At 39.9% G+C, this 14,105-nt stretch overlaps 2 non-coding genes across 2 annotated transcripts; both read left to right on the top strand.

Annotated features, from left to right (window-relative positions):
- Nucleotides 1–3,798: 3,798 nt before the first annotated feature.
- Nucleotides 3,799–3,905, top strand: LOC147947575 (small nucleolar RNA R71). The gene has a single exon (XR_015595623.1). It is a non-coding gene; the product is annotated as a small nucleolar RNA R71 (small nucleolar RNA).
- Nucleotides 3,906–13,922: 10,017 nt separating this feature from the next.
- Nucleotides 13,923–14,028, top strand: LOC147947574 (small nucleolar RNA R71). The gene has a single exon (XR_015595648.1). It is a non-coding gene; the product is annotated as a small nucleolar RNA R71 (small nucleolar RNA).
- Nucleotides 14,029–14,105: the final 77 nt, after the last annotated feature.

The raw sequence follows: 14,105 nt of genomic DNA, 5'->3' as shown, positions 1-14,105 counted from the left end.
GGCTTTGAGACAATGATGGTCTCTTTTTAGAGTAGGGCTTATCAAAATCAAGGTTCTCTCATGAAAATGGATTGAGCTTTAGAAGAATGCTAAAGGTAAGAACACCTAGACACATACAAGAATAAAACCTTGTCTACCCAAAGGCTCCCAAAGTGTTTTATCCTAGCAATCTAAACCTAAATGATCCTAGTTCTACCCTTTAACTTCTTCTTTTCTTTTTCACCCTTTTCTCTTTTGGTTTTCAAGTCTTAGGAGATGTTTCTTATTTGATCTTTCTAGTGGGATGGGGGATTCTTACTTATTTGCTATGATTCTCTTTTCTTCTTATTCTTAAGACATATAAGCATTTTGCTAGACTTTCCTTTTCTTTCTTTTCTTTTCTTTAATTAGAACCATTCTCAACATTTTTTACTTCCCATTCTTTCACTAGACTTTAAATTTACTTAAACACATTCCCCTCCTAAAGACTCTAACCTTTTCTTTCTCTTTTTCCTCTTTTCTTTTTATAACAGCCAAGTCCCAAACCCAACAAGTGAACCACCTAGTCCTATCTAGTTTGAAAAATGCAAACTAAAACTACACAAGGCTTTACTCTTGTCAGTTCAAACCTAACACTTTCTACCAAGCTCAATCCCAAAAAGGCCTCACACACACAAGAATAAACATGGCTTGAAAGAAGGTTTGGTTTAGGGGTAGGAGAACTGATTCTTAATGAGGAAATCAGCTACTTGGATCAACAAGAGTGGTAAAAAGGAAGAAGATGATCCAAATATGTATATGGTATCCATGAGTTTAAAGCAATGCACACATTGATAATTGAAAGTCAATATTAGGTTCTTATAGATAGGAAATGGTTTCAAATCTCAACATGCTTCAATTTAGACCAAATGCAATGTAGGAATTCAAGGCTTGGTTCAATCTTATGCTTCTAACCACTCAACCAACATCAAAGTACTATTAACTTGGGCATTGATCCTAGTCTAGTGAATAAACAAGCTAACAAGGGAATAATCATCATAGATCCCTAATGCAAATACTATACAATCTTACATGAAACATGCTAAACAAGATCCTAATGTGCAGTGCAAACTACATGAACACTCTTTTTTTTTTTTAATAAAGATTTTTTCAAAATTTTCAAATTTTTAGGATTTTTCTATGCCTTAGATGATATGCAAATACTAACATGATGATGCTAAAAATTTGAAATAAGAATCACAAAACACAATGTCAAATGCTATCTCAAACCCTCCCCCAAACTTAAATCACACAGTCCATGTGTGAAAGAAATTTGATTGAGGATTCAAGAGTAAAAACAAATCACAAAACACAACATCAAATGCAATGATATCTACAAGTGAAGGTGATAGTGGTACCTTAGGGATTGTGGAAGTAGTTGTCCACATCCATCTGCATGCTGTCATAGGAGTAGTTGGGGTCTTGCTGTTGACTTGGAGGTGGAGATTGGGGCAGCTCGACGATGGGAGTACGTGCTCGAGTGGGCAGGTAGAGTGGGCCTGCGAGTCTCCTTCTCCAAGTCTAAATCTCTCCTTACCCAACTACATTTTCACCTAAAGGCCTGTCCAACACAAACATAAAAGAAAACACATCAAAACTACAAGGAAAATAAACCATATTTACAAAGGATACCTTAGGGACTTCCTCCCTAGTGAGCTTGTTTAAAGTCACTAAGCTTGACTTTTGATGCCTTTTTAGACTTGGTTTAGATACTAAGGAGGTGATGAAATCCTCCCTGGAACCTCTTGATCACTGTGAAGTTGATCCTTGATCTCCTCACCCTTAACACACAAACCATATTTCTTCTTGATTTTGAGCCTTGGTCTTGCTTTCCTTAAGGACCTCTTGTTCAGCTTAACTTGGAGATCCTCAACCATAGTAGTCAACTCTTGAACTGACCTCTTAAGCTTTTCCACAGAATCATCTTGAGAGGAGAGCTTAGCCTTTGGAGTTGCTTCACCACTTAAACCTTCTTGACCTCCTTTGTCCTTGATAGTAAAAGGTTGATCATCAATGGTAGGAAGGTTGGTTGGGTTATAGATGTTAAACTTCATGGCTATATCTTCAGCAATGTTCAAGGTCACAAGACCCTCTTTGACATCAATAACTGCTCCAACAGTGGCTAGGAATGGCCTTCCAAGAATGATTGGATCTTCAGGTTCCTTGTCCATCTCCAACACCACATAATCAGTGTGAACCCTTGCCTTCCCTATCTTGACTGGGACATTCTCCAACCTTCCAACTATCTCCTTGTTTGACCCATCAGCTAGACATATATGAAGGTTGGTGGATTTGAAATCAGTTCTCCCAAGCTTTTGTGCTATGGAGTATGGCATCACACTTGTTGAAGCTCCCAAATCACAAAGGCATTGGTTGTAGTGAAGATAGCTAAGTGTGCAAGGCAGATAGAATGGACCTGGATCCTTAAGCTTGATTGGAATGATAACTCCTCCAAGGTCCTCAAGATCCTTCTCATCTTGAGCTTCAGCCTTCTTCTTTGACAAATCAAGCAAAAAATCTTTGTAGAGAGGATATGGATCATACTGTTCCAAGGCAGGTCCTCTCTCTTCTTCTTGGTAAGCAATGGTGATCTCTTGTATGGCCAACACTTCCTCAACCACAACTTCTTCCTTTAAAACCCTCTCTTCTTCTTGTTGCTTAGCCATCATCTCCTTTCTCTCAATGATTTCCCTAAGCTCCTTAATCTTTTGTGCCTTGAAACGTCCTGGGAATGGAAGGGGTGGCTTGTAAGCAGGAGGAATGTACTTAGCAGGCTTGACAGCTTTTGAGTCTGCAACTCGATCGACCACTCGAGCATGCACTCGGTCGAGTGGCTGTTCGAGTACCTGGTCGAGTGCAATAGCGGACTCCAGTTGCTTTGCACAAACGTCACTTGGGACTTCAGTAACTAATGAATTCCCCCAAACTTGTACTTCACTGTCCTCAGTGACTTCCTCATCAGAGATATGAATGGCTTTTGCAGTGAACTCCCTTGGATTTTGAACAGCTTTTCCAGGGAGTTGGTTGGGTTTAGGAGCTGAAGTAGAGGCAATGTTACTCTCCATATACTTCACTCTGGAGTTGAGACCTTCAAACTTCATGTTCAGATCATTGTACTGTGATGTGAGCCTTTGATTCAATTCAGCAAACTGTTTGGCTTCCTCAATCTTGCCTTGTGTTTGCACAATCAACAACTGTTGCATCATTGCTCTTAAGTCTTGTTCCTGGCCTTGGTTAGTCTGAAACCCTGGTGGGGGACACAATTAGGGCTGGAACACTTGGTGTTGTTGCTTGGGGATGTAGTTTTGTTGTTGTTGAGGTTGTTGAGGTGGATAGACTTGGTCTTGAGGGTTGGCCACATTTGTGCTCCTATAAGAGAGATTGTTGTTTTTGAAACCTCCTTGGTTGTAGCCTTTGAATCCTCCCTGGTTTTGCATGTAGCATAACTCAGCAAATTCAGGCTCCCCCTCTTGAACTGGAGCTTCTTCTTCACCAATGAAGTGAATGGACTTGGACTGGCTTAGGAGTATCTTGTCAAGCTTCTCATTGACCATCTTCAAATCCTTCTTATACTTGTCCTCTTGATCAGTTGAGGAGCCCCTTATGGTCCTATCATAATCCTCATTATAATTGCCATCAGATTGAGCAAGATTCTCAACTAATTCCCATCCTTCTTCCACATTCTTGTTGAGGAAGTTTCCATTAGAGGCTGTATCAAGAAGCATTCTTATCTTGGGAAGCACTCCTCTATACAAGGTGCTTAGAAGTGACTCATTGCTGAAGCCATGGTGAGGACACTGAGTCTGGAATCCTTTAAACCTCTCCCAAGCTTCACAAAAGCTCTCATTATTCCTTTGAGCAAACCCAGAAATTTCATTCCTCAACCTAGCAGTCCTTGCATTGGAGAAGAACTTGGCCAGAAAAGCTTTCTTGCATGCATCCCATGTGGTGATAGCTCCAGTAGGAAGAGTCTTCTCCCAAAGGTGAGCTTTGTCTCCAAGAGAAAATGGGAAGAGCCTTAATTTGAATCCATCTTCACTCACCCCATTGATCTTTGTGAGTCCACATATTCTGTCAAACTCATCAAGGTGATCTAGAGGATCCTCCATTGGCAACCCATGAAATTTGTTGGCTTGTATCATTGAGATCATTCCACTCTTGATCTCAAAGTTATTGTTTGCTACTGAAGGTGGCACAATTCCAGCCCTTTGGTTGTGGGTATTGGGTGCATCTCCTGCACCAATGTGCCTTGGTCTCTGCTCATGGATAGTTGGTTGCTCCATGATGTCTTGACCTTGTTGTTGTTGAACTACTCTTCCTTGCTTATGTCTCAAACCCTTTTGTAGCCTGTGGATGTTGTCAATAGGCTGTTGAAGACTGTCTTTGCCTTTTGACCTTGTGTGCATCAACAAACTCTACTACAGACTCGAACAGGTACACGGTCGAGCGCAGGCTTGAGTGGGTGGTCGAGTCGACTCGGAAGTAATGGCTATTTAGATCCAGCTTCTGGCTCGATCAAGTGCTCGATCACAGCTCGGTCGAGTAGGTGGTCGAGTGGTTACCTGAAACACAAAACAGCCAAGCAAAGGAAGATTCGAGTTCAGTAACTTCACAAATGTTTAAACGAACGTATTCTTAGACTAATAATGATCCTAAATGTCACAAAACATACTCAAATGGGCAACGACGCCAAATTGAAACTGACTTTCTTTGTGGTGTGGTGAATGAATGATGTATGGAATGATGATGTATGGAATGAATAGAAGTCAGGGTGTTTCAATTCCCCTTATGCAATTGTAGTATAAGAGGTGTCAATCCAATCTGAGTGTTTGTGAACAATCAAGATGTGCATATGAGTCTAAGTCAAGCCAATTGTAAAGATTGTTTGTCAATAACAATCCTATAATGAGATATGAAATGCAGAAAGTAAAAACAACTAGAACAAGATACTAAATGCAAACAGAACAGACAAATTAAAGCTATAATGAAACTAGAACAGAAGTAGACACTATGCTGATGAACTAATGCAAGACAAGTAATGAATAGAAAACTAAGTGAATGCAATGGAAATGAAACAGGAATGAAACAAGACAATCACAAATCATAAACACAAGTTCTGGGGATGAACTCGAGCAGCACTCGACTGAGTGTAGGTCGAGTACAGGGTTGAGCTAGACTAAACGTGAAAACAGAGCAACAGAAGAAAAACAGAGCAATGCAAAAACTAATCAAACAACAAGCAAGCAATGATATTTAGACTAAGATATTAATAAACAAAGAAGGCCTTGAGGAGGGATTCATGGGCTGAGCTAATCATTGTGGTTATCTAACTTGGTCAACAAATCTCAAGCAAACTTTGAGCTGATCTCTAGACATACTATTCTAAGACATGTTTAATCCACTCTCATGGCAAGAAACAATCAAACCTATGCATTTCTAGACTTGTTCTCACAAAGTAAAGAATCTACACAAGCAGGCATTAAGCAATACATCTCAAACCAAACAAGACTTCTAATCTCTTAGCAAGCCTAATGGTAAGCTCTAGATCTAGCCTTATCTATGCTCCTTAGACATTGGTGTGATGCTAAGATGCTTGAAATCAAACCCTACCTTCTCAGATATAGGATCAGCATTAAGAACATCTAGCCTAGAAGAGATCTACAACAATCAAGCTTGACCAAATCAAATAAACCACAAGATCAACCCAGCCTAACCCATCCTCAAGGTCCTAAGCAAACTACTCACAAGAACACATGGTGAAATATGTCAAAAACCCAGAAAATATTGAAACTTGCATCATTAGAAAGATGAAACAGAGATCTACAATATTGATGAAGAAATAAAACTCGAAATCCTAATATTTTGAAAGTTATGAAACAAACAAAATACAAGAATCTAGTATTTCTTTCTTAAACAAGTACAAAATCTAAAATAAAAGAAAGTGCAAAAGGAATAAAATCTAAAAAAGGTAAAAACTAGGTTTTAGACTCTCTAAAAAGCTGGACTGTTTGGTGGCTGCAGGTACAAGGGCCTTATATAGGAGGTGAGGTGGAAGCCCTAAAAATACAAAAAGTCAAAGCAGTCAACGGCTCGGTCAACTCGACCAGTGCTCGGTCGAGTGGCTGGTCGAGCTGGCTTCTCTCGTGCATTCTCCACTCGGTCGAGTCCTTCTCAGCACACGGTCGAGTGGTGGTCGAGTGTGCGGTCGAGTTGGATTCCGGACCTTGATTCTACAGCCTTAACTCTCTTGTTTTCTCCTCAGGATTGCTTCACTTCTCCTCAGCATTGCTTCCATGCTCCTTAAGCTCCAAAATCACCTGTTTATGCATGAAAAGATGCAAATGCAATGCAACTATACTCTAATGCATGATTAGTCCTAAAGCGACACAATAATGACCTAAATGGATAGCAAAAGAGGCAAAAGTTGTGAATAAACTAAGGGAAAACAAGGTAAAATATATGAACATCATTGACAAAGCAAAAATTGAAGTCATGGTACAACTACAACCACCAAAAACAGTCAAGGACATAAGAAGCTTTCTTGGGCATGCTGGATTTTATAGAAGGTTCATCAAAGATTTCTCAAAGATAGCTAGGCCATTGACAAGGTTGCTTTGCAAGGAGACTGAGTTCAACTTTGATGAAGATTGCTTGACGGCTTTCAAGGAGATCAAGGCTGCTTTGATATCAGCCCCAATAGTCCAAGCTCCAAACTGGGATCTTCCATTTGAGATTATGTGTGATGCTTCAGACTTTGCAGTAGGAGCAGTTCTGGGACAGAAGAAAGATAAGAAGCTGCATGTTATTCACTATGCAAGTAGGACCTTGGATGAAACTCAAGGAAGATATTCAACAACAGAGAAAGAGCTTCTAGCAGTGGTCTTTGCCTTTGAAAAATTCAGAAGTTACTTAGTAGGATCCAAGGTAATTGTGTACACTGATCATGCTGCTTTGAGGCATATCTACTCAAAGAAGGACACAAAACAAAGGTTATTGAGATGGATCTTGCTTCTCCAATAGTTTGACATGGAAATAGTTGATAAGAAAGGGATAGAGAATGGAGTAGCTTATAATTTGTCCAGAATGAGGATAGAGGAGGAGATTCCAATCGATGATTCAATGCCTGAGGAGAAACTGATGCAAATTGGGACAACTCGGCCTCCAACTCGACCGCCTACTCGAACAAGCACTCGGCCGAGTATGTTTGGGCACTCGATCGAGCAGGATGAGATGGAGGAGTGGATGGCACTTGAAAGTGAAGATCTACCTTGGTATGCTGACATAGTCAATTACAAGGTGTGTGAAGAAATCCCAGCAGATATGGACCCTTATAAGAAGAAAAAGCTCCTCAAGGACATCAATGGATACTATTGGGATGAACCCTACTTATACAAAAAGGGATCCAATGGGCTGTTTAGGAGGTGCATAGCAGAAAATGAAGTTGAAGGAGTGCTAGGGCATTGTCATGGTTCTACTTATGGAGGCCATTTTGCAACTTTCAAGACAGCCCAGAAAGTCTTACAAGCTGGTTTATGGTGGTCTACATTATTCAAGGACACTCACAAGTTCATCACAAAGTGTGATGCTTGCCAAAGAATGGGAAATATCACAAGAAGGAATGAGATGCCCCAAAACCCAATTCTTGAAGTTGAGATATTTGATGTGTGGGGAATTGATTTCATGAGACCTTTTAATCCTCCTTCTAATGGGAATGTCTACATATTAGTGGCAGTGGACTATGTCTCCAAGTGGGTAGAGGCTATTGCCAGCCCTACTAATGATCACAAAGTGGTTCTTAAACTTTTTAAGACCATAATCTTCCCAAGGTATGGAATTCCAAGGAATGTGATCAGTGATGGAGGAACACACTTCATCAACAAGATCTTTGAAGGAATGCTAAGGAAGTATGGAGTTAAACACAAGGTGTCTACAACCTACCACCCTCAAACAAGTGGGCAAGTTGAAGTGTCAAACAAATAAATCAAGGCCATTCTATCAAGAATAGTAGGAGCAACAAGAAAGGATTGGTCTAGTAAACTTGATGAAACACTTTGGGCCTATAGAACAGCTTTCAAGACACCTATAGGAAGAACCCCATTCCAACTGGTCTATGGCAAGTCTTGCCATCTCCCAGTTGAAGTTGAGTACAAAGCCCTATGGGCAATCAAACTTTTGAACTTGGATCTAGAGACAGCACAAGCTAAGAGAAGCCTTGAATTGCATGAGCTTGAGGAAATCAGATTGGAAGCTTATGAAAACTCCAAAATCTACAAGGAAAGAACTAAAGCCTTCCATGATAAGAAGATTCTCATCAAAGACCTACAGGCTGGAGACCAAGCTTTGATTTACAATTCAAGACTCAAGTTATTCCCTGGGAAGTTGAAAAGTAGATGGGGAGGCCCTTTTGAGATAAAGGAGATCCTACTATTTGGAGCTGTCACACTTCTCAACAAGGATGGTAGTGAGTTCACAGTCAATGGTCAGAGAGTTAAGAAGTATTTGGGAGAAAAGGAAACACCTGAGAAGTGCACAATGCTTCTCCAGGATGATCCTCAAGCCTAAAAGGGCATCAAAAGTCAAGCTTAGTGACTTTAAACAAGCTCACTAGGGAGGAAGTCCCTAAGGTATCCCTGTATATAATGATTAGGATTTTGTTCTTTTGATATTTGTTTTGGTGTTTTCATGGTCGGGGAAGCAAGGGAGTTTAATTAGAAGAAGAAAAGGAGACTCGCGGTCCAGCTCGACCCCCCCCCACTCGAGCATGTACTCGACCGAGTCCCGGTCGATTCCCATCGTCGAACTACCCCAATCTCCACCTCCAAGTCATCAACAAGACCCCAACTACACTTTTGACAGCATGCAAGAGGATGTGGACAGTTTCTTCTCCAATCCTTAAGGTACCATAATCACCTTCCCTAGTAAATACCATTGCATTTGATATTGTGTTTTGTGTTTGGTCTTGAATCCTCTTACAAATTTCTTTCACACAGAGGACTGTGTGATTTAAGTTTGGGAGAGGGTTTGAGGTAGCATTTGATATTGTGTTTTGTGTTCTTATTTCAAATTTTTAACATCATCATGTTAGTATTTGCATAGCATCTAAGGCATAGAAAACCCCTAAAAATTTGAAAACTTTTGCAAAAATCTTTATAAAAAAAAAAGAGTATTCATGTAGTTTGCATTGCATATTAGGATCTTGTTTAGCATGTTTCATGTAGGATTGTATAATATTTGCATTAGGGATCTATGATGAGCTTTGCCTAGTTAGCTTGTTTTATTCACTAGACTAGGATCAATGCCCAAGTTAATAGTACTTTGATGCTAGTTGAGTGGTTAGAAGCATAATATTGAACCAAGCCTTGAATTCCTGCATTGCATTTGGTCTAAATTGAAGCATGTTGTGATTTGATGCCATTTCCTACTTATAAGAACTTAATATTGACTGTTAAATATCAATGTATGCATTGCTTTAAACTCATGGATATCATATACATATTTGGATCATCTTTCTCCTTTTTACCACTCTTGTTGATCCAAGTAGCTGATTAAATCATTAAAATCAGTTTCCAATACCCTTAACCAACCCTTCTTTCAAGCCATGTTTATTCTTGAGTGTGTAAGGCCTATTTTGGGATTGAGCTTGGTAGAAAGTGTTAGGTTTGAACTGACAAGAATAATGCCTTGTGTAGTTCTAGTTTGCATTTTCCAAACTAGATAGGACTAGGTGATTTCATTGTTGGGTTTGTGATTTGGTTGTTTGAAAAAGAAAGAAAAGAAAAGAGAAAAAGAGAAGGAAAATGTTAGAGTCTTTAGGAGGGGAATGTGTTTAAGTAAAATCAAAATCTAGTGAAAGGATGGGAAGTAAAAAAAAAAATTGTTGTTGAAGATGGTTCTAGTTAAAGAAAAGAAAAGAAAGAAAAGAAAAATCTAGCAAAATGCTTATATTTCTTAAGAATAAGAAGAAAAGAGATCCATAGCAAATAAGTAAGAATCCCCCATCCCACTAGAAAGATCAAATAAGAAACCTCTCCTAAGACTTTAAAATCAAAAGAGAAAAGGGTGAAAGAGAAGAGAAGAAGTTAAAGGGTAGCACTAGGATCAATTGGGTTTAGATTGATAGGATAAACACTTTGGGTGCCTTTGGGTAGACAAGGTTTTGTTCTTGTATGTGTCTAAGTGTTCTTACCTTTAGCATTCTTCTAAAGCTCAATCCATTTTTATGAGAGAACCTTGATATTGATAAGCCCCACTCTAAAAAGAGACCATCATTGTCTCTAAACCTTTTACTACCAAGCCAAATGAGTTTAAGCATTGCATAGAATTGATTCATGTTCTTGATTAATGAATGTTAAAGGAAATGGTTGATTTGAATGCATGTGGACATCTAAGGCTCAAATCAGTAAAGGTTGTGATATGCTTGTCTAAAATCTTTAAGTACAGCTCATTCAACTTGCATCATAGTACTAGTAACTAGGACATTGATTCTAGATGATCTATTTGCAAGCTTTAGGAGCTGAGATCCCACTTTCAAACCTCACCTACCTTCTTATGTCTTGTTCATTTGCTTGAGGGCAAGTAAAAACTAAGTTTGGGGGTGTTGATGTTCATATATTTTACCCTGTTTTCCCTTAATAAATTCACATCTTCTGCATCTTTTGCTATCCATTTTGACCATTATTGCATCGTTTTAGGACTGTTCTTGCATTAGAGTTTAGTTGCATTGCATTTTCATCTTTTCATGCATAAACAGGTGATTTTGGAGCTTAAGGAGCATGGAAGCAATGCTGAGGAGAAGTGAAGCAATCATGAGGAGAAAGCAAGAGAGCTAAGGCTGAAGAACCAAAGTCCGGAGTCCAACTCGACTGCCCACTCGACCAGACACTCGACCGTGTGCTGAAAGGGACTCGACCGAGTGGGAGGAGCACAAGAGGAGCCAACTCGACCGGTCGCTCGACCGAGCACCAGGTCAAGTGGGTCGAGCCGCCTGGCTATTTTGTCTTTTAGCGTTTTTAGGGCTTCCACTACTTTTTCTATATAAGGGCTTGTACCTGCAGCCACCAAAGAACCCAGCTTTTTAGAGAGTCAAAAACCTAGTTTTTACCTTTTTGGGAATTATTCCTTTTGCACTTTTATTTTCTTAAGATCTTGTACTTCTTTTAAAAGGAGAAAAAAGACTAAATTCTTCAATATTGTTGGTTTCATAACTTTCAGACTATTGAGAATTTGAGTTTGATTCTTTCTTCAATATTGTAGATCTTTGCTTTATCTATCTAATCATGCAAGTTTCATCATTTTCTGGGTTTATGACTTTGATGTTCATCATGTATGCTTGTGAGTAGTTGCTTAGGATCTTGAGGATGGGTTAGGCTGGGTTGTGTTTAAGGTTTATTTGATTTGGTCAAGCTTGATTGTTGTAGATCTCTTCTAGGCTAGATGTTCTTAATGCTGATCCTATATCTGAGAGGGTAGGATCTGATTTCAAGCCTCTTAGCATCACACCAATGTCTAAGGAGCATAGATAAGGCTAGATCTAGAGACTATCATTAGGCTTGCTAAAAGATAAGAAGTCTTGTTTGATTTTTGACATATCTCTTAATGCCTGCTTGTGTAGATTCTTTACTTTGTGAGAACAAGTCTAGAGATGCATGAGTTTGATTGTTTCTTGCCATGAGAGTGGATTAAACATGTCTTAGAAATATATGTCTAGAGATTAGCTCAAGTTGTTTGAGATCTGTTGACCAAGTTAGATGACCTCAATCATTAGTCCAGCCCATGAATCCCTCCTCAAGACCTTTCTTGTTTATTGATTTCTTAGCTTAAATCCTGTTGTTTGATCGTTGTTTGATTCGTTTTGGTATTGCTCTGTTTTTCTTGTGTTGCTCTGTTTTGCGTATTCGTCCAGCTAGACCCTGCACTCGATCTACACTCGATCGAGTGCTTGCTCGAGTTCCAACCCAGAACTTGTGTTTATGATTTATGTTTGTCCTGTTTCAATCTAGTTGCATTTCTGTTGCATTCATTTAGTATCATGTTCATTACTTACCTTGCATTAGTTCAATACTTGCATTATCATAGTTTCTATTTCTGTTTTAGCTTCATAATTCTCATAATCATTCTGTTTCATTTGCACTTAGCTCCTAGTTCTTCTAGTTTTACTTTCTGCACTTTACATTTCATCATAGGATTGTTAGTGACAAACAACCTTTACATCTGGCTTGACTTAGACTCATATGCACATCTTGATTGTTCACAAACACTCAGATTGGATTGACACCTCTTATACTACAACTGCATAAGGGGAATTGAAACACCCTGCCATCCATTCATTCATAAGTCATCATTCCATACATCATTCATCACCACCACAAAAAATATCTGTTTCACATTACCGTAGAACTCACCTTTCACGCGTCGATGATTACCGGACTTAACCACACCACTCGATCATACAAACTCCTCCCTCTTCGTGTCAAACAGCTCCCGCTTCTTCGACCGCTCTCGTCCGCAACCACCGACTCGTTCTCGGTTTTCTTCGATCACAAGTGCGTCTCGCTCTCGATCTTTTCCCGACACGACCGTCGTCTTTACTTGGCGATTTCTCCCTCGTCTTTCTCTCGATTGAAAACCGCGTCTCTTCTTGATCACTTCAATCGCGAACAGCGTCTACTCTCGATTCTCCTCGATCGCTTCAACACAACACCGTCTTTTATCGGCTCCCTCTCGACGCAAGAGACTTCTCCTCTCGATCTTTCCTTGACGCAAGCGTCGATGATCTCTCTTTCTCTCTCAATCTTTTCCCGACACGACCGTCGTCTTTTCTCGATCTCTTTCTCGACACTATCACTGGTTCTTCTTCGATAATCTCTCGACAATATCACCAGTTCTTCTTCGATGATTTCTTCGACACGATATTCGTCTTTTCTCGATGAACTCTTCGATAGAATCTCCATCTTTTCTCGATAATCTCTCTTGATCTCTCTCGCCTTACCCCTTTGTGCCTTCAGCGAAAATGAGAAGAGTGAAGCTCTATTTAAAGAGAGTTTGGGCGGTGGAATTGGCCAGTGCATGAAGAGTGCTCACTCTTCCTTAGTTGCTATTAGAGCATGGCTTAACACTTGTGAGAATGTCGAATTGCCTCCTTGATTTCCACTAATTCTTCCTTGAATTCTTTAATCCTCCACTAAGCTCCACTATCTCCTCTTGATTAAATAATTCCCACTAATCTCCATTTGATTAATTTAATCTCCACTATCTCCATATTATTTGTGCATGAAATTTGATTGGTCGAAATTTTAAGGAAATAAAAGTTTTCCCGAAAAATTTGATCCTTCGTCCGTCGTCTTCGACGCTTCCCAGCAATTCTCGTCTCGCTCGGACACTCCTCCCGATCAATGGTCGATCGCTATCGGTCCTCTCGGCAAGGCTCGGACAGCTTCTCTCGGCCTGTCGGACAATTTTCTCGACCATCCCCGAACTTCTCGATTTTCCTCGATCATCTTGATCTTTTCTCGGACATTACCCGGACATCTCTTGGACGTCTCGGTACTCCTCCCTGGTACTTACCCGACTCTTCCGCGGATGCCATTTCCGCATAAACCATTAATTTTTTATTGTTCTTAAGGCCTCGATCGCACCTCCGGTCACTCCAGTCTTGGCTCGGCCATTCTCCGACTCACGAATATTTCCCCGGACTTCCTTCGGTCGTTCTTCTTTGTTTTACTTCTTCTTCTTTCTAAGTCTTCCCCGAGTCATTTCCTCAAATTTTTATTTTGGGATTTTTGCCCTTGGTGAGGGTCACTACAGCATCTCTATTCATGAAGCTTCCATGGGAGACTATGTCTAGGAGCATCTTGATATTGGGGAGAACACCTCTATACAAAGTACACAACAAATATTCACTGTTGAATCCATGATGTGGGCATTGTGTTTGATATCCTTTGAACCTCTCCCATGCCTCACAAAAGGTATCATTGTTCTTTTGGAGAAATCCTGAAATTTCATTCCTCAAATATGCAATCCTTGAGCTAGTGAAGAACTTTGCAAGGAATACCTTCTTACAATCAATCCAAGAGGTGATTTTTCCAGGA

This window comes from Camelina sativa, chromosome 3, assembly GCF_030686135.1.
Source record: "Camelina sativa cultivar CO46 ecotype springtype chromosome 3, ASM3068613v1".
Lineage (NCBI taxonomy): Eukaryota > Viridiplantae > Streptophyta > Magnoliopsida > Brassicales > Brassicaceae > Camelina > Camelina sativa.
The sequence above is the reverse complement of the archived record's forward strand: the minus strand, read 5'-3'. Positions and strand labels throughout refer to the sequence as shown.